Below are 13,194 nucleotides of genomic sequence, written 5' to 3'. Positions count from 1 at the left end.
ACCCTGTTGCTGTGTGACTGACGATGAGGGCCCACCCGTCAGTTTGTCCTAGAGCGGGGAAGGCTGCAGCTGCTGCGCTGTGCTACTGGGCCACTGGTGTTGGGCCGGCCCGCTCTGGCTGGCGTGCGGGGGAGTGAGAGGGAGGGGCCCTCGGCTGGGCTGGGCAGGCCGTTTGGGCCGAAATGGCCTTTGCCATTTTTTGGTATTTCTTGAAGGCTTTTCTATTTTCTGTTTTCAGCAATTAGTTACTAAGTCAAGGTTTAGTCAAAGTGTCTTAGGTTTTATTAGCTTGATGGTGGTTTACAAGGGTCATACATGGTGGTTTTTACCTTTCCCATATATTAGGGATATTATTGACTATTTTTGTTATACAAAAATAGTTGTGGTTTTTATTAAGGCATTTTTTCAAAATCTGGATATTGATTTAATTCAAGGAATTTAACAATTGTTATGAGGGTTTATTTACTCATCACATAAATCAATAAAATCCAAATCACATACTGAATTAAGATGCATGCAAGATTCTATTTCATGGGAGTTTCAAATACACATGTGGCAATGCATCATGCTCTGCTGATGATGTAACCTAGTTGGGTTGCACCTAATGCAAAGCTAGGGCTTGGGTTCCACACATGTCACTTAACAATACATAGGTTTTTAAACAAAAAAAAATTTAGTTGGAATTTTTGGTGTTTGGATTTTTGGGTTTTGGAATTTTTTAGCTTGGTCTCGATGAAGGACCTCACACTTACCAGCTTCAACGCACATGACTGCCACGTCATGCTCACGATGTTCCTTCCAATTGTTATTAGGGCCATTGGTCTAGAGTATGTGAAGATGGTCATCACACGCATGTCCTACTTCTTCAACAACATCACACAAAAGGTCATCGATGAAGCTGAGCTGCCTCGCCTAAAATAGTTCATCGTGGAGACCTTTGTTAGCTCGAGATGTGATTCCTGCCATCTTTCTTAGATATTATGCCACACCTGATGATGCACATGGTTGATCAGATATAGGAACTAGGCACCATGTACCTGCACCAAATGTGTACATACGAGCGGCTCCTGTCGACCCTCAATAAATATGTCCTTAACTGTGCCTACCCAGAGGGCTCTATGATCGAGGCTTGCACAACCGAGGATGCCGTTAACTGCTACACCAGGTACATCTGAGATGGAAGAGCGATTGGCCTACCCGTCCCTCAGCACGAAGGTAGAACCTCAGGAACCAGTTGCACTAGGAGGAAAGTATGCACCGATGTACAGTACAAAACGATGCAAGAAGCTCATCACAGCGTCCTCAATCAGCTAGTGGTTGTGGAACCATATGTTGACAAGCACCTAGAGGAGATCCATGCCGCTTATGATGGACAGCGCACAGAGGCATGGGTCCAGAAACAACATAAGATCAGTTTCATGACATGGATCAAAGAGCTACAGGACATACCTCATGGAGAGTTCGATGAAGCGAGGCTTGCGTCTGGCCCATCCAATCAAATCACCATGTGGCAAGGGTATGACATCAATGGATACAGGTTCCACACAAAGGAGAATTATAAGAAGGGCATGGCATAGAATAGTGGTGTTCGATATGAGGGCATCGACGAGTCAACGGGGCAGACCAAGACATACTTTGGGCAGATTGAAGAGATATGGGAACTTGAGTACGGCGGTGACCTACAGTTAGCTGTGTTCCGGTGCTAGTGGGTCAAACCAAAGGGGTTTGTCATGGATGACTTTAGGCTAACCACCATGGAGCTCCAAAGTGTAGGCTACAAAGAAAACCAGTGGGTACTAGCAAGCCGCTATGCACAAGTAGCCTACTGGCCGATGCCTAAAGACAACAAAAAACACGTGGTTATGTCTAGAAAGCAGAAGATTGTGGGAGCTGATGGAGTCCAGAGCCTCGAAGAATATAACAACTATGCTGAGCTCTCGCTCTTTATTGATCATCCATAGAAGATCAAGTTGGTATAGACCCGCGTGAACAAGACCAAGATGACGCCCTAGTTCCACCTCGACGGTGAGAAGAAGACCGTCGTGGGAACACTTGCAGCAAAATGATATGTGTACCACACAAATATGTAATAATGTAGTCACTTATTGTTTAACAAGAAACCGTGGGAGATTGTAATCTGTACGTGTTGGTGTTTGATTTTTAAAAATAATTTGATATATTTTGAAAGGAATGATGAAACAAGTATCTCATTAACAAGTCCTACTCTACTACTACACTACTCCTACTACAAGTCTACTCCTACTACTAGTACAACACTACTACTACAAGTCTACTCCTACTCCTCCTACAACGCTACTCCTACTACTCCTACAATACCACTACCACTACTCTATTACTCCTATGCATTTTAAAAAACATTAGAAATTAAATAGCAATTTTAAAACATTATAAAACAAAAACAACCGAGGCATTGCGTCTAAAATAAAAAAATGGAAAAGATTAACCGAGGTGGGCACCATAATCCGCCCGCATCAGTTAATATTAACCGTGTCGGGCAACCTAAGACGCCCGCCTCGGTTAATATTAACCGTGGCGGGCACCCTATGCTACCCACCTCAGTTAATATTAACCGAGGCAGGCACCCTATGCCGCTCGCCTCAGTTAATGCTCGCCTAAATAAACTCCCTCCCCTCCCCAAATTTTTCTAACTCCTTTGGCGCATTCATTTTGACCCTGAAGGGTTGCCGAAATTTTTCTAACCCTAGCGTCGCCGCCGCCATCTTCCACCATCCACACCATCTTCCACCACCCACGCTAAGGAGACCGAGCCTCGCCTCTCCGTCCCCCACCCCAAGGAGACCGAGCCATGGCTGAACCCTTGCGCCGCCATTGCCGTCTGGATCTGGATCCACCCCTAGTGACCATCTTCATCCTCGTCTCTGGCTCCATCCGCCACCAGGATCCGCTGTGCGCCCCCATGTCGACCTTCTTCCCTGGCTCCATCCGCCACCAGGACCGGCTGTCATAATCCACAAACACAAGACCATTATTTAGAACATCATCATAAGTCATAATTCACAAAAGTCCATCATTACAACATAGTCCATTATGAAGTCCATCATTATAACATAGTCTATTAAGAAATCCATAAGTCCACATGCAAAACAAAGTCCAAACCATTCCAAAGTCTGATCCAAACCATACCACAAGTCAACATTGTCATCAACGGCCTAGGGCTAGCCTATCAGTCTCACGAAGGTGTTGGTATAGAGGATTACTACCTAAGTCAGAAAGAAGATGATGGTAAGTGCCTTTATGGTACACAATCTGGTCCATTATGAAGTTGCAAAGGTCGCCGACCATCTCTAAGAGCTTGTCATCCTTGTATGGGTTCCTTCTCGTGTCTTTATCTTTCTCCAACTACAAGAGAACAAGTTTAGGTTTACTATATCACAACATATGTGAACTTTTCATACTACGAGCGAAGAGGTTCAAACTTACCAGATTGGGATTTCTGTTGTAGCCACCGATGGTACTCATCATAATACATGTGTAGTATCCACAATGTAGACTCCCAGGCTTCTGCTTCGGGCACTGTGTGTTTTGCATATGGAGACATTAAGTAATGCTATTGACAGACACGTAATATATGGAGTACCAAAGTAAATGACACTTACCGCACATAGAGTTTTGACATACAACTTTTCCTTCCTATTTGGATGATGCCTCCCCTTATGTTCCTGGACATAGTGCCTGAATGCCCTGTTCCAATGGTTTTAGCAAATGCAACTTGTTAGTATCCCACATTGAACCTTACAAGTATGTATACAAACATAGTAGCTAAAATGAGGATTGTCGATATATATATGTCTTGACAATCGCTATGAAGTCTTTGTATGTCTCGACTGGGAAATCCGCTAAATCAAAGACCCATGCCATGCTATGTGAGAGCCAGACGCCTATGCAAATCCAGTGATCGCTGCATGAATTTAGTCATAGAAGGAACACATAAGCTCTTTTGCATCGAACAAAGTATATTAAACAAAGCTAAGTATACAGTCGAACTTACTTGAAGTGGTATGGTATCCATATATTATCGTGTTGTTGGAGATTTTTAAAACATATGGCAATGTATGCCGCAATCTTGAGGGACTCTTCCAATATTTTCTTGTTCCTGATATCCTCTTTTTCCTTAAGTGTCTTTCCACCTCCTAGTTCTTTGCAATCTAGTTTCCACTCTTTAGGGTAATTAAAATTTGTTGATGCTATAGGTGAAGGGTCTATATACCCATGTTTCAGAGCTAGCCTCTTTCTCACAAAGTCTGCTTGCATTCTATAAATCACGGCGCGGGTTAGTTACAACAAAATCAAAAGATTACATTCATATCATATCGAGAGGGCAAGGACTTACAGGCACCACATGCGAATTAGATTCATTTCCATTCGTCCGAGGTGGAAGCATGCCTGGATATCCTTAAACTCAACGGCAATTTGCCCACCTGGGGCTCCAAATGTGTCGGCAGGGATCCATACTTGTAAGATTTCTAATTCTATTATCTGAGCACGCAAGTACCAATCATGGAACTTTCTCATTCCACGTGGCAAGCACTGTATGACTCGGTTTGGTAGGAAGTTCTTGCCTTTTTCATATTTATCTGGGCAATCATTTGACCATTTGAGGTTATCAACAGCTGGATACTTTTTAAACCCTTTGTGTAGTTTGCTAGTGGTGCCCTCCTCAGAAGCTGGTGCTCTGAATTCTTTTACTTGGTTCTTAGGCTTGAATTGGTCATGGGCCATCCACTTGTGCACCGACGAGACGTCATTAATGCCCATATACAATGGCCTTATCTTGATTGGGATTTTGTTTCGAGCTTCCCATTCGGGCACGTCCTTGTCAACTTGTGCATCACCTGCTCTAGGGGCCACTTGTTCTTCACGTATCGGCTGTTCACAAGGCAATTGCTGTTCATGAGACACTTGTTGTTCATGTATCGGCTGCGCTTGTTGAGAAGGATGTTGCATCTCATCATGCCTTTGCTCAGTACGAGCTAGAGAAGGACGTGGCATGTCATCATGCCCATGCTCGGTACGAGGTGGAGAAGGATGTGGCATGTCATCATGCCCTTGATCGGTACGAGGTGGAGAAGTATCTAGCGTGTGGTGGTCATGGTCATGGGCCGGTGAGTATACCTCCCCGTCCTCGACGGGTCACTCTAGAGGATGAACTTCAGTCGGAGTTAGTGAAGACTCGGTCAATACAATGTCCCATCTGTGATAGAGGATGAACTGGTTCATGACGTCTCCGAGTAACACAAGCCCCTCAGGAGTAGGGTGTTCTATCTTCCAAGTCATGAACTCAGGCTTCACGGTATGCACCTCGACCCTAGTGTAGTCCTACGGGATGTCCCTATTGTGCCACGTGCTGCCTGGAGGATGTGCCACGCCCGTTGCCACCTCAATGATCACGTTTTGCCTGCCCATCGGAACCACCAATTTGCAACTAGTTGGTGCCCGTATACGATCGATGGGGGTTCCGGTTGCATTGGAACCTTGACTGCTGGGAACATCTGGAGGGCTACCAACTACTGCCAGTTCTCCAGGTGGCCCCATTAGTGTTTGTGGCTCCATCATAGATAGTCCTTTCTCCACCAACATCTTTTCAAATAGAGCCTTCACTTGGCGCTCAAGATTAGACTCTCGGTCTCTGCCATGTTTCTTGTACATGTTCCTCTCCTCTATGAATCCGTGCTTTTAGGACATCCTCTTCCCTAGCCCCCTGGTGCGTCCTATGTGCTCGGGGTTTCCTAAGGCAATGGTAAGCTCGTCCCTCTCTCTAGAAGGGTTGAATGCGCCCTTCTCTTTGTCTTCATCAAGTTTCAGTATCTTTGATACCACCTCTCCGGTCTCGGGCTTAGCAAACTGGAGGCTACTACCGGATGAATCCACACTCCTCGCGTATATCCACTGTTTGAGGCATGACTTCAACTTTGGCACTTCAGTATTCCTAGCAGCTTCGGCCTCTGCGTCCATCTTCCTAAAGACCTCTTGCTTGCCAGCATAGCCATCAGGGCCTAGACGAGGGTAGTGTTGGTTCTTCTTCGCCTGCTCGCTGTTACGGGCACTGAGGGCCAATGATGCCTCTGAAGTCTTCTCAGCCACGAGCTCCTTCCATTGACTAGGAGTTATGTTGCCATACTCGTGGAAAGGAGTTAACTTCTGTTGGATAAAGTTCTTGTTCAGATTCGACCGCCAACGTCGGAAGCTCTGCCCCATTATCTTAAAAGCATTTTCTTGTACCAACTCGTGCGTTCCCTCCGAAAACCTAAAGTTCTGCTTCAGCTTCTCCCATAGGTCTACCTTTTGGCTCATAGGTATAAGATTCCAGCCACAAATAGCTGGGTTCAACTTATCTCTAACTACAAACCCGATGTGATTATAGAATTTCGCCCTGTATGTATATGGCTCAAGGATCTGCCCGTCTGGCCCGACCTCCGTTATCACATAGCATGCCTTGTCGTGATATTGGTTTGGCTTTCTAATCCCCCTCGTTTCCTCTTTGGCTGGGCAATCTCAGTCGTGGTTGTGTCCTAAGGTTGTGGAGCAGAGGCCTCATTGTGAGTATCTGTGGCTCCTTCCTCTAATCTCCTTTGCCCCACTACGTATTGTCCGGCAAGATGAGCCGGAGGCCGACGTCGTCTTTTCTGAGGTTCAGTAGGGACGACCTGTGTTTACGACAGATCAAAAGTGTTAGCAGAGGTAACATATAGCCATAGCATTAGCCAAATTTACAAGCTTGTAAGGCTTTATCCGTACCTCATCGTTTGGATCAAAATCCTTGTCCAACTCGTCCTCCGTTGGCCTCCATCTGGGTTCTAGTGGGAAAGGATCCTCGGGACTTACATATCCCCCTAAGGAAATTGCATATAGCTCTCCTCTCTTCTAGGGTTAGGTTGAAGTTAGCCACGGGAAGACTGTACTTGCCATTATCCTGCTGTACCGGCCAAAGCTCCCGCATTATGTTCAGCTGCACCATGTCTTTCCGTGATCTGAGACCATCCTTTGACTTGCCTGTTTCCATCAAGGTAGTCATGAGACTCTCAAAGACATTCTTCTGCACATGCATCGCATCAATGGCATGGGGGACCTCCAAGTCTGGCCAATAAGGCAGGTACTGAAAGAAGATTGATTGCTTCTTGAATGGTACACCTTCGATGGGAGGTGTGCTTCTATCTCTGATCGTTCCATCTGGATTCTTCTTTCCATAGACGATGTGTATGTTTTGGACCATTCTGAACACATGTTCTCCATTATGATGTCTCTCTGGAGGGGGTTCATCCTCCGAGATGTTGCCACAGTATCTTAGGTATAATTTATCACGGTACTTGTGACCTGTCTTTAAGAAGCGTCGGTTCCTTATGTAAACTATCTTCCTAGGTCCATCTAGGAACACCCATTTAGTAACATCCAAACAGACTAAGCATCCAGTCTTGCCTTTGAACTATCCAGCCAAGGCAAACAACACGGGGTAATCATTGGTAGTAACAAATATTATTGCTTTGCATATGAAGTCCTCCCACCGGAACGCATCGTACATCGACTCCCCATACCTCCATAGCCTCTCCATTTCTTGCATCAGAGGCTCCAAGAACACATCTATATCAATGCCTGGTTGTTTGGGGCCGAAGATAAGAATGGTGAGGAGAAGGTACTTCCTCTTCTGACACAAATACGTTGGGAGGTTCTACATGGTCAAGATGACTGGCCATGTGCTGTGGTCGGTCATCCTCTCATTGAAGGGATTCATTCCATCGGTGCTTAAGCCGAACCGTACATTCTGTGGGTCATCACTGAATTCTGCTTTGTACTTGGCATCGAACACTTGCCACTAGCTACAATCGGCCGGGTGTGCAATCGTATCATCATCCACCTTGCACTCATCATCCCACCATGTCATCAGTGTGGCTTCCTTAGGGTTTAGGAACATACGCCTTAAGCGATCGATCACTGGCAAGTACCACATAACCAAGGCAGGAATTCTTCTCTTATTTGTATCATTGCCTAATGGAGTTTCCTCTAGGGGCTGAGATTCTTGCACCACCTTCTTCCCACCCTTCTTCCTCTTTCCTATGGAGGCTTTCACCCCACTTTGAAGGTCATTGTTCTTGTACCGACTAGCCCCACACCTAGGACATGTATCTAAAGTCTCGAACGATGTGCCACGTCGAAAAAGGATACAGTGGTTGGGGCATGCATGGATTTTTTCAACCCCCAATGTGAGTGGACTTATAACCTTCTTCGCTTGGTATGTGTTGGCGGGAACTGTGTTTGGCCGTGGGAGCAACCGTGACATGAGGCACAACAGATCATCGAAACTGCAGTCCGACCAGCCGTACTTAGCCTTCAGGATGAGTAGCTCAAGCACAAAATGTAGTAGTGTGAAGTATGTCGGACAACCCTTCTCAGCATCATACATAGTCTTCTTCGATGCTTTTGTCACCCTCTCAAGATTTTCTAGACCTCTCTTGCTCTTTTCTAATATTTCTGGTCCAAAGGCCCCAAGCATTTCGTCCAAGTTGTCACCGTCATCTCCATCCCCCTCACGTGCTTCGCCATCATTGCTGGCACCACCAGCATCATCACCACCTTGTTCATTGCCAAAGCCACCACCTTGTTCATTGCCAAAGCCACCACCTTGTTGATTACCATAGTCACGATCCATTTATTGCTCAAGATCATTTGTGAATCGGGACAAGTATGCTTGGGTTTTAGCTTCATCAGCTAGATCATCGTCGCTGTCATCAACAACCACTGTTTTACCATGATGAATCCACACTATGTAGTCCGGAACAAATCCTCTTCTAATAAGATGTTCTTCGATGGTACTCACATCTCGAAATGCAATAAGGTTCTTGCAATCTTTGCAAGGACAAATAATCGTGTCGCTATTCTCTTTCAACATCGCTGCATGCTTCTCTGTGGCTTTGATGAATTTGTCCACCTCATCACGAAAAAGAGCATCGTGTCTTAACGAACCATACATCCAAGATTCCTGTAGTCCATCTTATAGAAACAAAATAACCAAAGAAAGAATATTACTCGAGAATAATTGTATATACCTGAGACACGCACCATGGTAGTAGAGGATAGTTAATTAATTGACTATTAATGCATAAATATTTTAAAACATAAATTAATTGGTTCAAATAAACAATTTCAAATAAAACAATTAGCAACATTTAATATTTCATCCACTACCTTTCATGCAAACTCCATTCCAATTTCATGGTAGAGGATAATTAATTAATAACCTATTTATCCATAACTAATTAAAAACACACATTATAGAAAGGAATCAAAATAAATATTAAATGATAATTAGTAGCCATGGTAGAGGATATTTTACACATTAGCAACAATTAAAATCTTACACATTCATCTACATGCAAACCCTAGTCACATAAAGGAAAAATTGAAAAAGAAAAAAAACAAAATCCTAGATCTAGATATAGGGTTTCATGACACATGCATCAAACTTCACTAATACTACACAAAAATCAACAAAGATATACTAATAAAGGGTGCAATCTTACTTTCCTACCTAATTTATCCTAGTATAGTGAAAATTAGGGTCTAATTTTACTCATAACTAGCTCAAGCTCCATGGAAGAGAGAGAAAACCTAAAATCAAATTACTCACTAACCAACGAATTAAACTTAAATAAAGAGTTGGAGACGCATTTCCTTACCTTTTAGAGCCTCTCCACCAAAGGATTTGAGATCAAAACCTCCCCCCTTAGTAGAGCAATTTTTAGGAGGAGGCCAAGGCCTCCCAACCTTTTTTTGTGTGTAGAAGAGTGTGTCCCGAGGTGGAAGAAGAGGGTGGCTGCTATTTATTCGTGCGTCATCAGTAGGAGCGGCTGGTGATTCAGCCGTCCTTACAGTCATAACTGTAGGGGCGGCTCAGGTTACCAGCCGCCCCTACAGTGACATCTGCTGCAGGGGCGGCTGATGATTGAGCCGCCCCTACAGATCAGCCCCAACTGTAGGGGCGGCTCAGGTTACCAGCCGTCCCTACAGTGACATCTGTAGGGGCGGCTGGGCTGCTGGGGCCGAGGACGCCCACTGTAGGGGCGCCCCCAACCCCAGCCGCCCCTACAGTAAAAATGCCCCCGTTCCTGCTGTAAGAATTTGGCGTGGTGGTAGTTAACATTATACACATGTTTTGTTGTCAAAGTCACTCGAACTTTTGCGTAGTCTAGATTGTCAGCGTAGACTAATTATAATAAATAATGAGAGCATTCACTGCAAATAAACACCAAAAGTAGTCTATAGAAGATTCAAATAAGTCTAAGCTAGACACCATAAGATAGTGCTTGATTTTTGGATCTGAAATTGGTTTCACTTTTTTAGTTATACATTTTCAATGGATTTTCTAAGACAAACATATTTATGAGTTTTAATTGCATAATGTGTCTAGGAAAAAAATATATTTGAATAGCTTTCTAGGAAACAAAATCTATAATATAAGCTTTCTGAACTATCAATATAGGATCTGTTTGGTTGGAGCCAAGCAACCCATCCTGGCCCTAGGTGTCCAAATCAGACGTCTAGGATGGATTCCTGGCTAGGCATCCTTTTTTAAGGCTCCAACCAAACATGCCCTAGTCTAATTTACCCTATTTACGGCTCACATGATGTAACGTAGACTGGTATCACATCACGTCGGACAAACCGTTGTGTCTAAGTTGCGTAAGATGCAAAACAAATAGTAAATTTTAAAGTTGAGAGAGGACGGGGAAATATTTTGTTTATAGACGATCTCGGAGTTTTGGAATATTTGAGTGGGTATATAAACCAACCTTTTCCTTTTTACGCACCCCAATATCAAAACTAAGCCCAAGACGGCAAGTGCGCACTGTTTTTTTTCGCATTCCAAACTTTTAAATATTAATAACAACCGGCTAACGTTTATCAACATTTCGATCAAACTTTCCACATTGGATTTACTTCAATATTTGTGCTTGCACCGAACTGTATCTCCAAGTAGCTCTTTGTTTGTGCTTTGTGGGCTCTATTTTATGTTTCAACCCATCTTGTTGTCTAGGAAAATTTTTGGAAAAAGTCCATTTTTCCTCCCTCAACTTTTGCGAAAGTCCGCTTTTTCCTTTTTGAACTCTAAAATCGGACAAACCACCCCCTCAACTTTTGAAACCGTGTGTTTTACCTCCCTGGCCCGGTTATAAGGGGTTTTGAAGGCGGTTTTGTCTTTTTATTTTTTATTTATTTCGGCTGAATCTTTGAAAAATCATAGTAAATCAAAGAAAAATCATAAAATAGAAAATCCAATTTTATTGGACTCCACATAAGTATATCTACACAGTGAATATATAATATGATATGCTTTAGTACAAAGTTTTTTATGTAGATTTTGATCTATTCTTTTCTGTAATTAATTAGAATAATTCATAACTGCAGTTTCTATGGTCCAATTGTGGTGAAATTTTTATGGTGGCCTAATTATTGTATGCTTAAACTGCATCAAAAATTTCATACTCATTGGATCATGTATTACTTAGTTATAGATTTATTTATATTTAACAAACATAAACCCTAAATAAATCTATAACTAAGTTATACATAATCCAATGAGTATGAAATTTTTACTACAGTTCAGGTATACAATAATTAGGCCACCATAAAAATTTCACCATAATTGGATTATAGAAACTGCACTTATGAATTATTCCAATTAATTACAGAAAAGAATAGATCAAAATCTATAACAAAAACTTTGTACTAAAGCATATCATATTATATATTTACTGTGTAGATCTACTCATGTGAAGTTCAACAAAATTGGATTTTCTATTTTATGATTTTTCTGTGATTTACTATGATTTTTCAAAGATTCAGCTGAAATAAATAAAAAAGAAAAAGACAAAACCGTCTTCAAAACCGCTTATAACTAGTCTAGGGAGGTAAAACACACAGTTTCAATAGTTGAGGGAGTGGTTTGTCCGGTTTTGGAGTTCAGAGAGAAAAAGCGGACTTTCGCAAAAGTTAAGGGAGGAAAAGTGAACTTTTTCCTTGTAGGCTCTGACTTTGTTTTCAGCCCATTTATGTCTTCTCATTCTTGTTTCCGTTACTTGGGCTTTATTTTTTCTTGAGGCCCAGTTTGTTTCCTGTCGTACTATTTTTCCTATTCTTTTCTTGTCCCTTTTCATTTTATATTAAAACTGCTGACTCTAATCTGAATTTCTTCTCTTACTTTTGTTTTTTTTTTCTAAAATGGCGGTGAGTTCTTCTCTTGGCCCTACTTGAGTTGGTTTAACCCATTACAAACGAACCTGGACTATAGCTTTCAATTGTTCAACTGTCGATCACTAGGTATTTCCTCGGAACAACCTGAACTTTAGGACATCGATAATATCCCTAATGTTTTAGTTTGACTGCATATGTCTATAAACAGAGAATATTAACTGAACTATATAGATAAGCAAAATTACTAGCTTACAAACCACCATTGGGGGTACTATCTCGCATCCCTATTTATCACCATGACACCAACTCTATGGTTGTTGGCGCTCTGTTTCTTTTTTTTTTTTTGAGGAAAACAGGAGGGGTTACCCCCTACTAAAATTTATTTATAAAAAACAAAGTCTGTTTGCTAGGTACAACTTCACGAGACGTAAAAGGAAACAAAGAAAATCAACAAGATTACACAAAATTGTCTAGCCATATTTGAAGGTGGTTTCGAAGGTCACTTTTAGCTCTGAGCTTAACCTAGGCTAATTCTTGCTTGAAGACAACTTTTGCTGCTTGGACTGAATGGTGAAGATTCCTAAAAATTACATCATCTCGAGAAGTCCAAATGGACCAAAACATTGCAATAATGATCTCCATGAAGAAAGGTTAATTAATCTGAGTCTTGAACATAGTTACTGAATCAATGAGATTTCCCTGAATGAGATGAGCTGTCCCCAAGGTGTTCCAGCAGGCCATGGCAAATGGACAATCCAGAAAGAGGTGCTGTAGAGATTCTTTCACATTTAAATGACAGAGCACACAATTGTAGCTTTGAAGATCCATATATTTTCTTTTTAGAAGATCCCTGGTATTTAGCCTGTCTTTTATAGCTAACCAGAAGAAAACCTTCCTCTTTGGCAATAACTTTGAGTTCCATAACCATCTGTAAAATAGGAGGCACTGATATAGATCCCAACAGGTGAG

The 13,194-nt window shown here is 42.4% G+C and overlaps 1 long non-coding RNA gene across 1 annotated transcript; it reads right to left on the bottom strand.

Annotated features, from left to right (window-relative positions):
* Nucleotides 1-3,113: 3,113 nt before the first annotated feature.
* On the bottom strand, nucleotides 3,114-4,451 carry LOC136502869 (uncharacterized). The gene is made up of 4 exons (XR_010770736.1): nucleotides 4,031-4,451; nucleotides 3,639-3,940; nucleotides 3,463-3,555; nucleotides 3,114-3,381 (listed from the first exon to the last, which is right to left on the bottom strand). It is a non-coding gene; the product is annotated as an uncharacterized lncRNA (long non-coding RNA).
* Between the last annotated feature and the right edge of the window lie 8,743 nt (nucleotides 4,452-13,194).

The sequence above is a fragment of the Miscanthus floridulus genome, chromosome 14 (assembly GCF_019320115.1).
Source record: "Miscanthus floridulus cultivar M001 chromosome 14, ASM1932011v1, whole genome shotgun sequence".
Lineage (NCBI taxonomy): Eukaryota > Viridiplantae > Streptophyta > Magnoliopsida > Poales > Poaceae > Miscanthus > Miscanthus floridulus.
Note: the sequence above shows the minus strand (reverse complement) of the source record. Positions and strands in the feature narration are given on the sequence as shown.